The 21,854-nt window shown below is 29.1% G+C and overlaps 1 protein-coding gene across 1 annotated transcript in view; it reads left to right on the top strand.

Moving 5' to 3' along the window:
* mirr (iroquois-class homeodomain protein mirror) overlaps positions 1 to 21,854 on the top strand; it is a 148,407-nt gene that overhangs the window by 1,076 nt on the left and 125,477 nt on the right. The window lies entirely within an intron of this gene.

The following is a 21,854-nucleotide window of genomic DNA, read 5'->3' as shown; positions in this document are numbered from 1 at the left end:
AACATACACTCGTAATATACGTAGGTAGATTCATATGTAGCTTCTTTAGTACCAGTCCTATTATTGTATCTACGTCGGTCCATACTACTTACAAGTAGGTGAATTTAAAATAGGGTAGGAATTGTGATCAACTGGAAATTTGATTAGGTACCTATTGTAATGAAGGTGTTTATATTTTTGTATTCATACGTCATACAATAAGTACTACTTATTGAAAGTAGATTGTGTTTAGGTACTCACTTATGTCAAATCAAATAAGATAGGTAGTAGAAGTAGATAATACACTACAATATACAAGTAATAAATTGTAGGATAGGTAATCATACGAAATGGAAAGTTATAAGAAAGCTCTCACTGAGTTAGGGATGAGTATAATATTGTGTGAAGGGAATATAAAATACAAATTTTGATTAATCGGTCTATAGGTTTTGTAGATCGATAGATATAATTACGTACCTACTTATAACATATTTTTATAATTAAACTTATTTTTATAAGGGGCAGCTGTCTAATGAAATTTTTTACTTACCCAATATTTTGCACAAGCCCACGAGTTAAAATAAATATTTGGTTTGTAATAAGTGTAAAAAAATAACTCATAGCAAAAATATATTTTTAACCGGTCACCTACTTAATTATTTATTGTCTCTAATAGGTACTAACATTTTAATATACATTTCTTTTATCTATATGTCATTCACAACCAGAATTATTAAACGAAGGCTTATTAATTTTCAATTAACAAAGAAAGATACACAGATACCTATCTACTTATTGTGCAAAAGTTGGTATATTTATAGAGGCATCAATCACATTTTTATTTGCCAATTAACAGATAGGTACATACACTTCTAAATACACACACCTGCAATTACTGTAACTACCTATCTATTAATAATACTTTACTCTAATATGTGTAGCCAAAAATGGAATGATGGTGGGTAGTTATGTATCCACCTCTAATAATAACGTAGTATAACCATTAGTCTGAAGCAGCAAGAATTTTTCTGCTATTATTGTTACAACGCACACACATTTTTATCTTATTTATTATACACTGATGGGAATTTATCAAATTGGGTATATTGACGTTCAATTTTATTTCAATATGCACTACCTACTAATAATCTTATCGTCAGCAATGGGTATATTTTGGGTAGGTAGGTAATAAATAATACAAGTCAATAAAAAAGTACGTACCTAAGTTATTACCTAGGTTTAGGCATGATTATTGCAGAAAAAATCTATTTTGATTAGTTTCCTAGGAACCTATGAAATGTTTAATATAATTATTTATGTTCTGTAACTAGGATCTTCTAGGACTTATTTATTTATATCACATTGTTTATAATGATACAATAATTCTACCATAATAAACTATATTAGGTAGGTTCATATTAAAATACGAAGTAGGTAGGTATGTATTATTACGAATTCAATTAAATATTTTAATTTTTATGTTAGGTAAATGGAAAAGACAACAACATTACTTACGTATCGGGAATTTTAAAGAAGTCTTACGATTTTATTGACCTGACGATAAATTATTCATACTGTTTCGTTTTCCGATAGAATATTAAATTGTTCAGTATACTTCTTATTATGTAGGAACATAATTATAGAATAGGCATAATAAATAGGTTGGTGTAGGCACGCTTTACATTTGAAAAAATACAACATACTTAATCAATGTTTTAATTAGTTTATTACTAAAAGGTAGGTAGTTAGACATTCACACTTATTGTCATAGGTTAATATCGTTCTAATAATTGCTGTTTTCACTTAGATATACATATACCTACTTGTTTTAGAGTTTTTAGACCAATGAAACTTATAAATATAAACAATCTTACGCAAGTATCAAAATATTATGGCTGTAAGTAAATAAACATAGTGCTGGGAAAATGGAAAATAATTCTGTACCTAAACCTACACTAAAATTCTAAATATTGGCGTCTTTTAAGGAAAATAATCCATAAAGTAACTATACTTATAAATACGTATATTTTTTAATTCACGTGGTAAATATTTAATCAATGCACGAGTTTATAAAAATTTATGAAAAAATTGATGAATTTATGAAATTTATGAATTTATGAAAAAAAATTGATTAAAGTAAATTAAAATTTAATTATATTGTAAGTACACGATATATTTTTTTGCAAGCAAAAATATCTTGTTCGTAAAACATTTTAATCATTGATAAATAAATTTAGGCCTAAAATGATGTGTATCTACTAAAATTATTACAATAAATGTCTTAAAATACAATACTTCATTAAATAAAATAAATGTCTCTCCGTATATGCATATTATTTTGTAAGTAGATATATTAAAAATATGTCATTGCTTTAGGATGTAAGTAATCTATCTATGAGTGTAGGACCTACCTAATATGAAGTATAAGGTTTTGCAATTTTACATAGGTGTCTAAGTTATAACTGAAATAATACGAAAACATTTTATCAATGCAAGAAAATATATAATTGACTTCGAACAAGTGACCGTGTATTACTAACTCAGATTAGCTTTAGTACCTAATAATATGTCTTAATATACATGGCATCTATAGATACAATCGTCGTAGTAGTGAGACAATATGTCACCACCTTCTTATTAAAATTTGTCTTATATGCCGTTTGATCTGCGTTTTTGTGGATAAATTTGTGAAAAATATAAATGTACATACTAGACAATATTGTCAATTAGACATATGTCACTAAGTACCAAGGTCTAACCTAGCTATAATCTAGGTAATAGACATCAAATCACTAATCTAAAATAACTTAAGTAATAACTAAGTGTGTACCTATGTGTATATATACCTATCTAAATATTAATAAACATTTTTTTATTAACGAGGTTAGTGATTTGTCGATTTTGGCTTTACTGAGATGTCTTATAGGTAAGTTAAGATTATTTGGGATTTAATATCAAAACAACATTTAACAGTGGCACCAGTTAGTTGCTGCATTGTAATGATATATTGGTATAATTAACTGATAAAATTTAATATAATTTCCGTTTCTGGGTGAAATAAAAAAAAAACTAGATCGTCTCGGATGATGGTAAAATTTATGCAGTTTTTAAATAATTTCAAAGTTTGTTTCTACAACTGTGATACTTAATTGGCGGCTTCTTTACTAACTTTGTATTTATTTACAAGGAACTGTTATTATTTTTAGTCTTATTGTCCAAATTTATGTTTGTCACAGTTCGGAAAACACTTTAACACTTGCAACAGCCTTTATATTGTTATTAATACATACCGAGATACCGTTTATTGTTTATTTCATAAATATGTCATTTCATTTTTAAGATGTAGGTTTAATTACCTACAATAATAATATAATTTGCAATAGTTATAAAAAATCTTTTAATTATAATTGATAAGTAGCTAATGAATAATAACTAGGTAGGTATATTATTTTATTTTGATTATTGAATTATTTATTAAAAAAAATAACAATCAATAATCTGTTGGTTTAATTGTATTGTTACTTATTTCAACATTCTAGTTAAATAATATCTACATAATAAATTAAAATAACCCTTAGGTACTTATTCATTATTTAAAATATATCATTTTTGAAATAGGTACCTGGTATTTGTTTTTAATATACATACCCGTCAATTTATAATATCCACGCACCGTATCTACTAAACCTAAACACTCTCTCAATACTGTCAAGTAGGTACTACCAATAAGGTGAATGATGTCAGATTCTTCTGGCAGTACAGACAACTCATTTTCCTGTTGGTATCGTTACTTTAAATTAAAATAACACTTACACCATTACAAAGTGATTTCGTCGCGGACGCAATGCCAGAGCCCAGAAGAATATGTCATTCCTTTACAACTGTGCAATTCTCGCTGTACAAAATTAGTTGATGCTACGGTTATAATAACATGGAGAACAGTCATCAATGCATTTTATCAAATTTACCTCAATTTATAAATTATGTAGGTACCTACTTAATATAATTAAAAAACCAACATTTTCACGGAACTGATATAATTTAAAAAAAAGTTTTAAGTGGTGGAATTTGTACACACGTCATTCACTCTCCGGATGAGTATCTGCTCTTATAAATTAAACTATCGACATATCATGCGAATTATTGTTAATAACTACGCTATTTGAGATGTTCCAAATTCCACTAAGGAAAGTCTACCAAGTTTGTTACTATTTAAATCAAGGTAGTTAATGATATTTCTAACTTCAAATTCACGTCAGGTCTTTAACATAATACGTATATATAGATAATTTTATAATAAGTACGAGTATTTAAAATGTACAGTTTTTCTTCAATAATACCTACCCAATTTTATTTATGATCACTAAATCGTTGCTTAATTTTGAATCATTCTTTCAATATAATATAATGTATGCCTGAATAAGACAATATTATTGTCTTGTTGAATTTGAAGGATTATTCATTAGAGTGATCGCTTTCAACCGCTTCTACAATGATTTAGGTAACTGTTTGACAATTTTAAATAATATCTACTTACCTAGGCCCTGAAACAAACTATGTTATACCTACCTAATACGAAAAATAACTGGCTAGCTGAATATTACTTGGCATTTTATGTATATCAATAAATTCTCAAATAATAAACAGTACAAAAATACCGAGGCACACACGTGAAAATGTGAAAAAAAATCGGTCATATTAATAACATAATCTGATTAATATAAAAATTCTCCAAATTCTGTGGCAAATATCAACGCAGAACAATTTGATTTTACTTATAAATACATGTGTTTACGGTATTTCGGAGCAAAATCACAATAATAACTGCCTGCTCTAATAGTGGCTTGGTCAATTTAAGGTTCGCGCTATCAAACACGCATACAGGGCGACTTGACACGTTTTGTTTGGGAATGAGAATTGGGAAACACAATTCGGCCACAACAATCGCACTAATAAGTTTTGTTTTTGTATGAAAACTGCTTATTCATATTAGATACTAGTATTAACTAACATTTTTGCTATTTACAACACATTATTAGTTTTTTAGTATTTTTTTTCGACATGCCTTATTTTTATAACCCTGCCCTAATTAATCATTTTAGAATCATATCTAAATCAATTCGAAATTTGGTTGCAAATGAGTATTTTTTTAGTAATTTTACTAAATATATTTTCTACGATAATAATTTTCAAAAATTAGAATAGGTAGGTAAAGTCACATATCATAAATTGAAATTTTAATATTAGCATCACATGTCACAAAGATCACGCAACAACGTTAGTGAATTTCATAGATATATTTCACATTAGGTGGGTACATACATAATTTGAAAACACTTTTAAGAAAATATATAACCAATAGAAAATAAAAACTTTTTTTGAAAAAAAATACGACACCACGTCTCTCGGGATTCGCGCCCACACACGTCGACCACAATGCTATAGACATGTTATCGAATTGCGACAAATTTTAACTAATAGCTCATACAATACTCACTGAAGCGCTTTCTAAATTGAGTTAGGTACTATTGGCAATCGGCTTTTGTATTTTAAATCAAAGAAGGTATTAATCAATCGTTAACTGTTAAAACTCCTATGTCTAACGAGACTTTAATCGTATTGGCTACGTGTACTGAGTACCTTGGACTTTTTATACAGAATAGTTTGAAAATGAATTTAGGTACATACTTATCGCTACCCGAAGGCTACTTCGACAACTCACAAATAAAAGTTTCGATATAATTGAACTTTAATGTTTATGTCATATAAATGTATGACTAATCAACTATATGTTTATTTTGTTTTTTATGCGATTTATAATAGATGATGATAGATTTTTTTATTAATTATTAACGGGGTATCTCAGTTAAACCACTATTGCTTTGAAGTTACATGACAATAATTTTAATAAATGCGACCGCGGCATTTGTTCTTTTAAATGATGTACCTATTACATTTATTATATTCTATTACATTACATTATGTAGATTGTAGAGACATAGGTACTTTTCTCAAAATAAACTATTTTCAGTTTGTCTCACTTTTTCTTTCTGGTAGCAATTTATAAAAATGTTATAATTTAATTATATGATGTATATTGCCTTAATCATTAATTCAGTTTGATACATATGTTTATCTTTTGATTTAATTGAAGATTTGATAGGATGAAAAATAAATAAGTATATAAAAATATGAAATAATAATCTCTACTGGAAATATACATAAATAATTTTATATAAATTATTATGTACATAACGGAGAGTTAAATAAATATTACGTAAGCAATACCAACAATTCGAATTGCTACTCAATCAAAAATAAATAATTGTATTTACATTAATAGCTGTAATTATATTTTTTTCTCTTTAAATAAAAACAAATACGCTATTTTCAGGAAAAACATGATGTAATTTACAGTATAAAGTAAAACATTACATTGTTGATTGTATAATGGAATATTGATATTATTTTTTCACTAAAAGTCCATTACCGGAGTGAGAATAAATTTGTTTCAAATGCTCGGAAAATAGTTAATTTTCGTAACATACTTTTTTGCTGTTTTTAAACTGCGAAACAGGAAAAAATTATTAAATATTTTCACCTGGACACTAAGTGAGTTGCTTTGACGATGCTTTTATGGGAATCAATGACAGTTTATGTACAAAAATACAATCCATTACGAGTTATGTTACACGTGTAACGCCGTCCTTTGCAAATTAAAATATAATTAATCTGTAAAAATATTTCTGTCATTGTTGACCGAGTTTTTTTTTACTTTTCACTGAAACAAAAACGCGGATTTGTATTAAAATTCTGTACATAAAATGTGTACGTACTAATAAATGCGTCCGATGCCAAAGTAACTACCCAGTTAGGCTCTTAACCATGCTGAATAACGTTTGACGTTTGTCATTATTAGAAATATATTTTTAAGGTTTAAGGTAAAAAAAATATTTTGAATGCAATAATGTTACGTTACGTCATAATAGAAGTTACACCTACTTATTAGCCCCAGTTCTCGGAAGATGGCATTTTGAATACTTAACAGTGGCGAAGTGTGCCTATTGAAGGAAGGTAGCCAGTGGTAGGTAATCAAAAAGAGTCTTCAATATATTTTACTTTTTTATAAAAGATATTTTGACTAAGCAGCTGATGCTTAAAAGGAAATCGAACTTGCGCTATAAATTCTGACATTTACACAATATGCGTAAAGGCATTGACGTTGATAGCGTGAATCGTGCCACCCGGATAATGCGCATCCCCAACACCGCCGCTTTACGCGTTCCTGACTATACTATGCCATTAATTAAACTTTAATAAAAACCTACAATAATCTCGATAAATTTTGTAGTGTAGGTAGGTGGGTACATAATTTACCTATAACATAATATTATCATCTAGGTACCTGACTATACTTATAATGAAATTATAATATATCGGTGCTGTGATGGCAAACGGTTCATAGGTAAAACTGCAGTTTACACAATTTTACAAGAGAGCAATAAAACAAAATTTTGAAATCAGTTTGACAAGTTAGTTTAGGTATAAGATATTTTAAAGTATTTTATATGAATATAAGCAGAGTTAGAATCCCAACACTGACCTTTAATTATTTCTTTAAAAAAATTATGTGTTATTGTTATCTTGCATTTGAAGTAGATATATCTTTTGCCATATTTTACTTATTTCATATTTGGTTAGATCCAGATAACTTTTATTATTACTTTGTCATCAATAAAGTTGCAGCTCTAATATTTTGCCACATCAAAGAATGTACAATTTTGAACTCTCCCATCTGCCATCACAGTATTTTACTCAGTAGATTTACAAAGAATCCACTCTTATCATACCGACCGAGAAATCTTTTAAAAATTGTATCAATTTGTTGTAAACTTAATGGTGTTTTTTATCTGCAGTTTTTAAGATTAATACCTACTACTAGAAAAACGATGATATATATGTGGATCGAAAAACATTTCAATTCTCTGTGAAGCGCGGACCGCCGAATGAGCAACACTGCATTATAATAATATCAAATTAATATTAGCCTTAGTTTAATGAAATAGTTATTCTGATACATACCAAGTTAGCAGTTGTCGGTTAGTATATTTGAACATACGTTCTGATTAATACATAAGCAGCTCATATATTACGAACATTATTTTGCAACTAACATATAAATTCTCATAAACTAGATGTGATTTCTGTAACTTCTTCACTAAATTTGCCTTAATTAGACATTTAATGTTGAATATTTTTCTGGTTTTGCTACTCGGAGATAAGCTTCTCGTTAAATGCGGCTAAAATTGAGTAATTAAAACAAGTTTTCGACAAATTCCTGCTGTTATACGTTTTAATTCAATGCTCTAGATTTATCCAATCGCTGCATTTGTTTAGGGTACTGAAGCGAACTTAGAAGATTAATAATATTATCTTTGTCCATAATCAAAATCACCTGAGATCGATTCCCTGTTCGATGAAGGTCTTTCCTGACTCTTTCCTAGCCACTGCCCGCTAAGTCATGAAATAAAATTCATGTCTAAATAGAACACTTACAAAATACGTAAGTAATAAAAATCACTGAAAAACTATGTTAAGCCAGTAGAAAATAATATGTTAGTAAATAAATTAGCCCACGATGGCCGAGCTGATTAAGCGTGAGCTTTTAATATAGTGGGTCTCAGGCTCGAATTCTGGGTCTAGCAAATACACGTACCTATTATTTTTCAATTTGTGTTTGTGTCAGAGTTGAGCAAGTGGCTAACATGCATTTCTCGTAAAAACAAAAATCTGTTATTACAAACCTTCACTCTTATTCGGATATGGTCAAAAGAAGAAGTGAATTAAAAATACATCCATACAAAATTCTGGTAAGTACTACCAATTATCAAATCAAAATAACGTTAATATCAGATATTTGAAACCGATCAATACAAAAATTAATGTTCTTATTGAATCTAATACAATTGGAACATTAGGTACTGTCTGCAAATCTCTATAAACAAAGCGTGTTTTGTTTTATCTAACTGCTATATGGTCATCTATTTACGATACGACTGCAGCTCACGTAACCAGATGCATAATAAGTAGATACTTATTTAAATAAGTGGGCTTATCCCATTGTCGGCTTAGTTTTGGAAGAAAAACGATTAACAGGTGGCACACTTATGTCAGCGAAATAGAAACATAACCTTATAATTCAATTAGGTACGTATTCTAAACACAAACCAAGTAAATATATGTTATTATTTTCGGTCATTTGATTGACTAGGTTCATTCATTTGGTCATTCACTTGGTTATTCGTTCAGTAAGTTCACATGTAGGTAAGTTGCTATTGTAATTTGTTAACCATGTTTAAAATATAATTATACGTCAATTTAGTGGCTTCAATTGCAGACCCCGCATAAAAAATGCATTCATTGTTTCGACGTTTCTTTAAAATGCATAATCCTACGTGATTACTGATTGCCATTCCGGCGATTCACGATATGCAAAACACTGATAATTCCCCTCAATCAGGTAACCGTAACAATACGAATGTTGTTAGCATTTGCTTTTGACGAAGCTATTCACTAACAGGCATATTTCAATTCTTTTGCGCATGTTCAAAAGTTAAATTATTTCACTATACTTACACGTAGTGTAATAATAAAATTACTCTGCCTTGTGGCCTGCCGTAGTGTTTTCAATATAAAAATACCAGTGGCGAAGACTTCAAACTAGGTGATTATTTAAAATCTATCTGCAAAGGTTTTTAAAAAATATACCTCATTGCGCCATCTGCCTTGAAGTAAATAAATGTCGGATTATTTGTGGAGGAAGGAATTGTGATATTTTCACGTCACGTAACTTTAGTCAGTCTATCGAATTGTATGAAATATGTTAGGCTCCTATCGCAGAGCCTAAAACATTCGCGCATAATATTGTTGTCATTACTTTTAGATTTTCCAAAATAATTAATTGATATATAATTTAAAAATATTTTCTATGGCGTTTAATCGCATATTAATATTAAGTACATATAGATTGTTTTTAACAATAAAAATAAATTTTATCTAATGATTTTTGGTGTGTTTAAATGTTATGAAAAATACATAATTTAAATTCATTGCTCAATTTTATGTCGTCAGTGAGTTTTTGAAGTTTCACTGAATTAGTGTGTCGTTGTCGTTAGTTTGTACGTATTCATTAGCAGTAATATTTTATTATTTTCTTATTTGTCGTAAGTATACCTGACAAGTGTGCTCTTTTTCTCAAATATCCGCACCCTACCTCTTTCCAAAGGTCAACCTTCGCCCATGAAAAATACTAATAGGTTATTATGCAACTGAATTAAAATAATATTTTAATAACTAATATTTTGGCAAGCTAGATTCATAATCTCTAATGAAAAGCGCAAAATGTCATCCGGAAAATGTATCTAATATATATTCGGATGAATAGCTTAAAAATAAAGTATTCTTGTAAAAAATATCACTAGGAACATAATTATATTATAAAAAGATGGAATGGAATTGGAAAATATGGAATTGAACGAAGAAAAAAAAAATTAGAATTATTATCTACGTGAATCTCTGTAAGTTAGCTTAATAATATTATGTCTATAAATGCATTAGGAGGTATATTGTAATGCATTCACCTCCAAAATATTTTATTAATATGTAGGTACATTAGAATTTTACTGAAATAGTTATAAACTTATAAACCAATCCGTATAATTAAATATTATTTAAGTAGGTATATTGTAATAAATTTGTACAACTTTATTTATTATATCAACTAAATACCTAAGTAGGTATACCTCAGCAGGTAGGTACATATAAAGTAAATATACATATTCTCAATAATATATTTTAGTTGTTTACCACTTTTGTTAGGATTTGTGATTTAATGAGACATTTTTTATTCAATCATGTTAATATTTTTAATGATATGGTGAGTGTTTTCTATACAATATACAAGGTATGGTCGATATTATGCACAACTGAAACAATTGTTTCTACACCCATCTACCGGTTCATACATTATTGTAATATACTATTCAACGAACGAGAGTTATTCCAGAGAAACTAATTAAAATCCACAAAGTACTTAATTTTCTTTTTTTGACCATGTCCGATTCTAATTATATCATAATTATGGGCCTCCAAGGAGTGGACGGTTGTATCCAAAGATTTTTGTTTTTACGAGAAATGGGTGCCAGCTACTTGCTCAACCTATTAGATGTTTGACTCAAACACTAATTGAAAAACAATAAGTGTATTTACACGACTCATGATTTGAACCTGAGAACCACGACATTATATATGCGTAAGCCTCTTCGCCATCCTGGGCGGGGGTGGCGGGTACTTAAATTATGAATCCATATAAGTAGGTACTTATGTTATTAAATAAAATTCCTAAATACTTAATAATAATTGTAATAAAAATATATTTTGAGTGATTTTAGAAAAAAATAACGGTAGGAAGAAACTATCCAAATTCGGATTTAAATTAAAAAACTAATTAATTAAAAAAAAAACTTCAGTACATTTTGAGTTGTGGTGATGAAACTGACATTAAAAATTGGTTAGAAATTACTGATAAATTGGTAGCAACCAACAATGTAATCAAATATATGTGTAAGTTTCATCAATAAGAGGTACCTACCTGTGGTTTTTGAGCTGGAGATGGGAATAAATACATTAATTTGTGGCCAGATACCATGAAAATAGTCAAAACGCTGGAAAAACTATTTCAAAATCACACAATTTTATTATTTGCACCTACATTATGGATAGATTTAATTTTTTAGTGTTGTGATATGTTTTTTAAAATGTTTAATTATCGTTTGCGTTAAAATTTTTGAGTTAAAATAAACGCATATTTATTTTGTAAATCTGCATATCCACTTACGGATTTTATGAATAATATGGATTTAGTTATATATTTTTTTGTCGAAAGAAGGAATCGTTCAGCCGTCATGTTCAGTATGTCATTATCATATTCTAGTTGGTAGTTAGTATAATTGAGTTTATACCGTGTATAACAAACATGCGAACAAGAATCGACGAGACCCCGTGAGGTTGTCACTAAAGTTTCGCATGCAATCTGAAAAAGAACGCATGCAACCGATTGAATTTTTAACTAATTATGATTTTATCACAACTGCATATTATACACAGGTACTTCTATTCATGGAGCTAGTAGGTTACGTTACACAGGAACAAAAACTTCAATTGTCAACCGGTACGTTTCCATTAGATACAATAGTGACACCACCCTAAAGTATAAGTATTGTAAGCGAGAAAAATATTATTGGTACCTAAATTATTACAAACTCATGCTTCTTTAATTTTGTCCATATCTCTATTCTTTATAACCATTTGAATAATATATACCGTGATATTACGAGAAAGAAGTACTTAAGAATCGTGTTTAAAAAAATATGTAAGAAAAATAAAATATAGGTAACTACTTAGGTACCACATTTTAATAAAAATATCCACTTAATATATTATGTACTATCAATTATTATTAGATACCAATTTCGTCTGGTTCGATGACTATTTTCAGGTTACGGTAACAAACATTTTTTACTACCAAGGAACACAGAAATAATGCGAAGTGCGTTATTAGTGAAAATGTTGGTAGGTACTTGTCTGTTTAGTGGAAGCCAGCAGCAAACAAATTTTGAAGATAGCCGATATACTGGATTATTTGTTAGGTTAAGTTAGGTTATCATTCTTGAATTTTGCCGAAATCTGCTATGAAAATTGCCGCTAGTCCCACCTGGCTTCCATACTTAACAAACTTGTACAAAAATGTTTAATTCTTGAGTGTGGATAAGTATTATTTGATAAACTTAAACATATTGTGTTTTGAAATATTGTATTTAAGTTACATTTGTATAAATTAAAGGTTGTCGCGTATTCAATATACCTAAGTAATATTTGTGACTGTCATAAAAAAAATCAGCTTCAAAATTTTATGTAAAGTCCATAGAAACTGGCTTTGATTTTCTATCATATTAATCTGTTAAGTGGTTACTACAGATAATACATAATAAACTGCTTGTTTTTAATATAAAATAATATGTTTCTCGCTCGTTTTGTCAGCTTTAAGATAATGTAATCGATCTGATTTTTGCTTAATGCACTGGAAGACTTTCCATTAATATTTTCACACGAAAATAAGTTGCAGATTGTAAATGATACCATCCAAATATTCCGGTTTTTAATCAGACTTTCGAAACAAGCATAGGTAACCTTACACAAATTTTAAATAACTTGTTGTAGGTAGGTATGTGGAGTTTAAATATTATGAGCTTTGCCTTTGAAGTTTGTATAACGTTTTAAAACACGATAAGTAAATAATAACCCATTATCATGATGATCGGTATTTTGTTAATCCTATATAAATAATATCGTCACCTCAATACTGCAACTAGATAACGTGATTTTCACTGTTTTTGAGTTAGCTATTGAATATTATTACATTTCCTTCTCTACAATATGATAAAACAAGGTAAGTCGGAATTTAATGGGAACTGTATTAATTTTGTGTTTGAAAATATTTGATAACTTTAAAACCATAAATGCATTAAATAAAAAATAAAATAATGTATCTACAATATTTTTTCATACAAATGAACATTATTTAATTGTTTCCAATTAGACGAGCACAAGTTTTCATTTTTATTTTAAATAATAGTTATAAGCTTACATTTATGTTAATCAAGTAAAGTTTAAATTTCATTTTCCCAACAATAACCAAATCAGAGTTATCTAGTTGTAGTATTGTGGTGACGATATCATATATTTGAATAGTTGTCGTATTGAATAAAAATACATAGGTAAGTAATTATTAAATGTCTATAAAGTAAAATGACAGAATAAGAGGATAGTAACTAATTATATTATCTCTTGAAAAAAAAATATGAACACTGAAAATGTATACGTATCAAGTAGGTACAAAATAGATTAATAAGATATAAATGTGAAAGCCAGTTGTACTGGACCAATGTTTTGACGTCGGGTTATTTATATTATTCTATGACCCAACCAGGGAACTCTCTCTTTTCTGTGGACCCAAACCATAGAACACAAAGCGCGCTGACCGTCCTCAAATATTGAATGCGCGTTTTGTTTACGTGACAAACTTATATTGCATATTTATGATACAGACGTAACTATTGAAAATAAAATATTCTTTAACACGTATTTAAGTATATCCTATATTTATCCACAATTGAGATCTAATGTCTGTTATACCACACCCGGTTAATTTTGTGTTCCCCGATACCAAGTTAAATGTGAATTCAACGATTGATTTAAAAATGGTTATAATTATTATTAATAGCGGTGGCGTAAATTACTTAGGGGCATACGGTGAAGTGATCCGGCTTGAACTACACCTAAAAAACAACATGTTGGTCAAAAACAACCATACCTCGTGAAAAGTCTTAATGTAATTTCTACTTTACAGAGGATGATATGCTCTAAATCAAAATTATTCATGTCATTTCACGTAAAATTTAAGCTATTTATGAGGCCTCCAAATTTAATGACAAAGGGCCTCCTGTTTGTTAATTTTTTGGATCAACGTTGACAATATTCCCAAAATATAGTGTAGTAACAAAAGTAGGTGCTTATTCCAAAAAGATGTAGGAAAATGCCATATTTTCTCAAAATTAAAAATGTGTAAGGACTAGATATTAATGATTAAAGAAATGAATGAGATTATGACAACAAAATATTAAAGAAAAAATCTTTTTTCGCATTCAATAAATACGTAGCTAATACAATAATTATTAAATATCGACGTAGTTACAAAATTTGGTCATGTTATATATCGTATGTTGCTATATTTACTGTTAAAATTTATGTTAATAACTCCATATGCCAGATACGTATTTTTCAAGGTATTAAAAAATTAGAGTTACCTACTAGATTTGGCAAAAAATCGTCCGGATATGAGCGACATTAGCATGTTACAAAAATATTCATGCGCGTTCGGTGTGATGGCGATTTTAGTGATACAGAGATTAACCGCAATTGGCCAATATTATCAAAGGAGAATTATTATTGTTACAACACGGCGATGTTGAATATTATGTGCACAATCGTGTTAAGCAAAGTGTACTGACACATAGTTGCGGTTTTGGTTCAAAACAGCTTTTGACTTGACGCGAAGCATAAGCGACTCGCTACTTGTTAATGCGAAAATACTCCGTGATAGGTACCTGATGATAACAAGGTCACGGAGTCACAAACCTTGGTAAGATTACAAAGAAAACAATAAAAGTTTTGCATTTAAACAAAAAAATAACCAATGTTTTTGATTAGATTTCTTTACCAATAATTGTCATTATCAGTTTTGTTCTTACATATCAGAGAATTAAAATTTCAATAATAAATAATTACGTATTATATATTTGTAGTTTTTCGTTATGTATCTACATGAATACTGTTTCCATGTTTTTGGTCTCTAATCATTGAATGCAGAATGTAAATAATACACAACCTGCACATATACCAAACACCTAATATTTCTGCACAAACAAATTGAATTATTTTGTTAACAGATAGGTACACGTGATTTAAAAAAAATTAACTCTACATTCATTGCAATAATGAAAATTATTAGAATTACACGTTCATTATTATTTTCTGAAACATTGATACTTAAACCTATATTACATTTAAACTATTCAGTTGAATAACGAACTCGATCTACACTGCAATATATTATTATGAATACGCGTACCCACGTGTATTTGACCTATTCGTTTAAAGTGTGTAATTTAATATTAAGATTTAATATGGAAGCTCAAGAATGTCCTGATGCAAATCATTGTTTCATAGTAATTGACAAATAGCCAAATATAATATAAGTAGATACACATTGAGTGCTCAATTATCATTGAAGAATCTTATTGAATTTAAATTTAACAGCATAAATTATTTACAGTAATTATACACCTAATGCATTTTTTTAAAACTATTTTCCTTGTAAATGCACGTGCAAAGGTCATCTGCCATCACTACCACATTATTATAATAGCCATGTGTTTTTATCATATAACGCAAAACAATAATACTTTATACCATACGATAAATCATCGTATATACTATATGTCATAAGACACAAGCATTAATTAGGTAGAGGAGTTTTTAAGTTTTACTTTTTTTAACTTACAGATTAAACTTACCTATCCATTTTTAATACAGCATATTTTTTATTGATAACAACAATTTTCATACTTAAGAAAATGTTACCACAGACAATAAGCATGACTAATTTTTTGTCATTCTTATTCTAATATTTTTACGTAGGTAGTAGGTAGGTATACTTATAAATATTCAAAATCCAACAATCATTTAATGAGAATTATATTAAACAGGCAATCATATCGTCAGAAGTATTTGGAAATAATTAATATTATAGTCTTATATGTAGGTTAGGTTAGGTATGTAAACCTATAGGTATTGTGCATACATGAGAAAAGGAACGAAATGAATTAACTCCATTTAATCCGTAGGTAAGTGTCACACATAAAATAATAAGTACGCATTGGTGAAGGGTGAAGGTAGGCTGTTAAGATTCGACATTGTTTCCATTGAACTAAGACAACAATGTGTACAGACCTACAAACTTATCCAAATAATGCATGGGGAGCCACAGTCGAAAACTACCCAATCAAGACTCGCAACTGGACAGAATCTGACATTTCCAATATGGCGTCCATATGGTAGTTCCATTTTTGACCGTTCTTTAGATAAGTTTGTAGGACTGTAGCTAGGTATTGTTAATTAGTTTTAGCAACCCTGCCTAATCCAAGCCATAGTAGATTAAAAAAAAATATTTAAAATTATCCCATTAAACAAACATCAAGTTAGATATTTTTTTATCGATTGTGGTGTGGTTTGGACAAGGTTTAATTGAAAAAACTAAACAGCACCATCTGAAAATTATATTCTTAGTTCAATGAAAACAAAAAAGTACGACTGACAAAGTTTAGTGTACTTAGTTTATTTATTTCGAATCCAGTCTACCTCCACCCCTCGCCAACGGTACTTAGGTATTGAAGTTCAGATACAAAGTTGACCAAAAATCAATTTTCTTTTAACTCTTCTGAAATGCAATTATATTAAACTTATTTCTTCTTTTTATTCGCAAAATTGCCGTAGTAATAATTTTATTATTCGAAAGACCCCAACTAATATACCTTTGTATTTTACTGCTATAGTTTTAAATATATTGCTATGAAAAAGGTAAGTATATGTTTTACTCGTGTATACCGAGTCTTGGATGTGGTCGATTTGACAGATTTTTAAAAATAGACATGACAACACACAAAAAAATCATTGTTAGTAATAATTAGGCAAAAGACAATAGAGGTCACCGTTTACTAAATTATTATTAAGTAGATATTGTTTTGAGTTGAATCACCCCTGTACAAGCCACACACTACCGATAATACTTAGTACGCTGTTATGTTAGTTTATGTATTGGCAATTATCACTTCCGGTCGGCAGGAACAATGACCCAACGTCAGGCGAAACAAGCTGAAATTGCATTCAAACTATATATGATTCAAACTATCAAATCTTTTTTTTTACAATAATATAATATTATAACATATCGATAAACCTGACTGAATGTATATACGTCTCATACCTATTCATACACTAATAATTGAACTACGTTACGAATTTCCATATCAAAAGGCGTTAGGTATAGCGAAAATGAAATATTCAGCTTATACTTATTGACTATTTTTTACCTAACTCTGAGATGTAAATAGCGAAATCCAATAATTAAGACAAATACTACATACCTAAATAATAATACATAAATAATATATACCTACATAGGTACACATTTAAGTAGCAACAAGTTTAAATAATATTTAAGTTTTAACGGAATTTATCAAACCTACATGAATAGTACCTAATCATGATATTTTGTAGTTTAGTGATATTGCAGATGTCGCAATTGATTCGTTGCTTCATTTAAAGGGGGTCTTAAAACAGTTCAGACCAGTCATGAAAATATTAAATTATACAAAAATCGTTAAAAGATGCATATTATTTTTATCACAACTGAGTATTTTAATATTATCCAATGCATAACGAAATCCCTGCAACTAATTAACAAAAAACATTCAATAACGTAACTGATCACAATGATATGGCAGTAAAAAATAAATCACTATCATTTTTTCAATAATAACTTGATACTTAGGGAATTTTACTCGGTACATTGGTAGGTAGTTGGGATTTATGGTTTTAATTTTTTTTTAAACTGTGTCTCGGGTCTCCGAGTCTTTAAACCCGCCACTGGGCGAAGCTGTTAAATATAAAAATGAACACAATGATTAAAAACATAATATGTAGATATATATTAATATTATGTAATATGTAATTCATAATTAGGCAAATGATAAGTTAACATCGTCAACCGGGGAACATCCACTATTGGATGAGAGTCACTCCTAGATCATTCCACTCTTCCGATTCTTGATAATATTATCTACAAACGTATTTCAGGTGAATTTGATGCATTTTTCTTTCGATACTGCACTGGTAGTAGGTACAGATTAATTTGAAAAATATTAATTAATGTATTCTAAAACTACTATCAGATATCTGAATCTATTAATGTTTTTTTAGTAGTCGCATTATCGCACGGATAATGCCATCCTTGCAGCTTTCGGATGTATCATTTTTTTAATTGGCAACCCTAATCTGGAGGACCAGTGTTTAGTGAGTACAGGATGTTGAATGTTTTACGACATGACGTCACAGGACATATCCGCCATCATAAGACCGTATAAAGTAACCCAATGGTTGACTTTTGTTAATTCTTAATTTTTATTACGTGTCAATTTTATTAATGTCTACATTTTGTATCGGTACGTACATACTTACAACTTATCAAACTTAGAATATGCTTGTCTCAGATTGGATAAAATACTACTTATATTATATTTCAGAAATCATATGCACTGTATTAATTATAATTATATAATATTATTATAGTAGTTGTCTAAATGGTACAAGTCTGAATACTGGAAGCTAGGCGGGAATAGTGGCAATTTTTATAGGCGATTTTGGCTAAATTCATGAATTAAAAAATGATAACCTAACCTAACCTAACAAATAATCCAGTAGGTATATTGGCTATTTTTATAATTTGTCGTACGCTGGCTTTTCCACTAAAAGACGAGAACCATCTTAACTAAACTTTTCAAAACAACTTCAGTCAATAATATTATTAAACAAGAGAATTTCACTGGTGAATAAATCCCACTATTGTTTACAGATACATACAGATCAGATCAACACTTATCACAAAGAAAAATGAAATAAAGCTTTACAAAACCCTCACCAGGCCCATATTGATTAATGACCCGGGGTGTTTAGACCCTGCTTACAAAGATGTGAGTAAAGTTAAAGAGCATTTATTTGACTTTCTCTAATTCCCAACGTTTTTTTACACTCTGCAACCATAAGATATTATTTTGATTAACGTTTGTATACCGTATATGAGTAGGTACTATTAGCAATCTAAAAATTACAGTAGCAACATATTCATCAATACAAATCTGACAGAACTTCCAAATGAGTCACAATTTATTCATGAAATTTTATGACATATGAATTCAACATCAGAATTTGAAAGATTTTCATTTTTGATTACTTATCATTTTCCAATCAGATCATTCATTCATTCACAAGTGAAAATGTCAGCCAAGTAGGCACCTACTGAAACCACTTTTGTGATTCGAATGCCTCAACCATACACGCTCCTCCCAAAAGACTTTGAATTCTTCCCGTAGTTGAAAGCGTGTCCTCGTGACAACAATTTGATTTCGTGTGAAAAATTATCACACTCGCTGAAATGAAATCGTGCACCACAGGTTGAAATCAATGTTCCCTCATTTTTTTTTATGAATCATGTGGATCATAGAATTGTATAATGTATTCACAAAATATATTCACCATTATTATTTGTACATAAATAATTAATGATCTCGTCAAAATATTTTACAGAAATCAGAACGGAAATCGGGTATCGCATGCTACTTTATATAAAATTTCAGTGTGCAGATATGTATGTATCGGAAAAAATCATGGTTTAATAATTAAAGTTTAAATCGTGTATTGACGAAATTAATATTTTAATACCAGCACCACAAAATTTGTAATTTTACGAAAAAAATACTTATTGCAAGGTAGTGTAACAGAAATAATAAGAAACATCAGTTAACTTTTAAATACAGTATTTTGGAAATTGCGAAAATATCAGTTGCAACCAAACTGACTTAAATAGTTTGATACACAAATTTGTGAGGACATTTTTTTATAAGTAGGTATATCTTATTAAGTAATGTTGGTTGGAAGGGATTGAGTAATAGTGCAGGCTCATTGTTTCTATAATTATAATATGTTAAATTCTATCTTCAGTGTTGAAAATAAACTGACAGTGTGTGGATAATATTATTAAATTAGTAATAATAATGTAAATTCCCTCACGAATAAATTTATTAAGTTCTGGGTGAGTAATAATTATTTTTATCAATGCAAGCTTTGCTTTTATTCTGTCAGTTTTTTTTCGTCCGCCGGGCGTTAAATCCCTTGATCACATGCATGCTTGGTATAACATTTTGTGAGAGCGGTTCTACTAATTAAGTGTATGATTTTCATTTTAAGCGCGAGCCGCCTGATGGGACGAGCACTCTCTCTCTCACACACACACACACACACACTGACACTCGATAAAAACCCTTACAATCCCGTACTAATATGCATAACAATTAATAATAATTCGTCAACATTAAAGAACTGTTTTCTTTCCTACCTTACAGTGTGTAGGTAGATCATTAGGTAGAAATTACGATGAGAAATATTTAATACTAAAAAAATCAATTAGTTTTATTACATTGCTATTCCTTCTTGACACATTAGTAATATCATAATATAATATATGACTGACTGTAAAAAAACTAAAGGATTTAAATCTTAGTTTTTTCAAAAAAGGTTTTATTTGATAAGAAAATTGCGCACAGCTAATTACCTGCACATTGTGTCCAAAGGAAGTAAGCAGCAAATTCCGAATCATTATGTAAATTTAGCTTGTATTTTTTTAAAGAAGGAAGTGAAGTGGGGGAAAAGGCTCAACTATCATTTTTGTTAGTTTTTCTTTAATTAGCTCAATGATTAATACCAGACAGAAAATAAAATACCACATTACTAATTATCGTGCACTTCAAGTTTATGTATATTTTAAATCTTGACTTTGATCGAAAATTGCAACAAAAACGTTTCTGTGCTTCCTGTAAATTTTTTTTGTGTGGATTAAGTCCTTTTCCATCTTTTAAAAGTCGATATAATATAATCAACTATTAATTATCTGCCAATAGCTTGCATATTAATTGTGAAGACTTTAGTTTACCTAGTATTTTTAGGTAGATATATTTAATATATATATATATAAATACCCCTTCATGTTGATTCGCTTTTGATAGTTCTTGAATACCACTCCTCCAAAAAATTGATTTAAGAAGAACCTTATTCTGTTTTTTTGAATTGTTGGAACCTTTAAAATTATAGTAACATGTTATAGAAGTGTCACTGATAAGATTAATGATTCATTTCGTCATTAATGAGTCATTTTGCACTTCACAAAAACTACATATTGATGTTAGGAGCCTATTTTTTTTTAAATTGTAAATAATAATCCACGCTTATAGCGGACTGCTACTTGCATTTATTTATTTATTAAAAAACCATGTAGGTATTCAGTAGGTACCTACTGCCAAGACAGATAATTATGTATTATCTGTTATTTAATTGCTAAGTTTACTTCAAGTGTGTAAGTAATATAA

This window comes from Rhyacophila brunnea, unplaced genomic scaffold (assembly GCF_057557595.1).
Source record: "Rhyacophila brunnea isolate RB1 unplaced genomic scaffold, BYU_Rbru_1.0 scaffold_1, whole genome shotgun sequence".
NCBI lineage: Eukaryota > Metazoa > Arthropoda > Insecta > Trichoptera > Rhyacophilidae > Rhyacophila > Rhyacophila brunnea.
The sequence above is the reverse complement of the archived record's forward strand: the minus strand, read 5'-3'. Positions and strand labels throughout refer to the sequence as shown.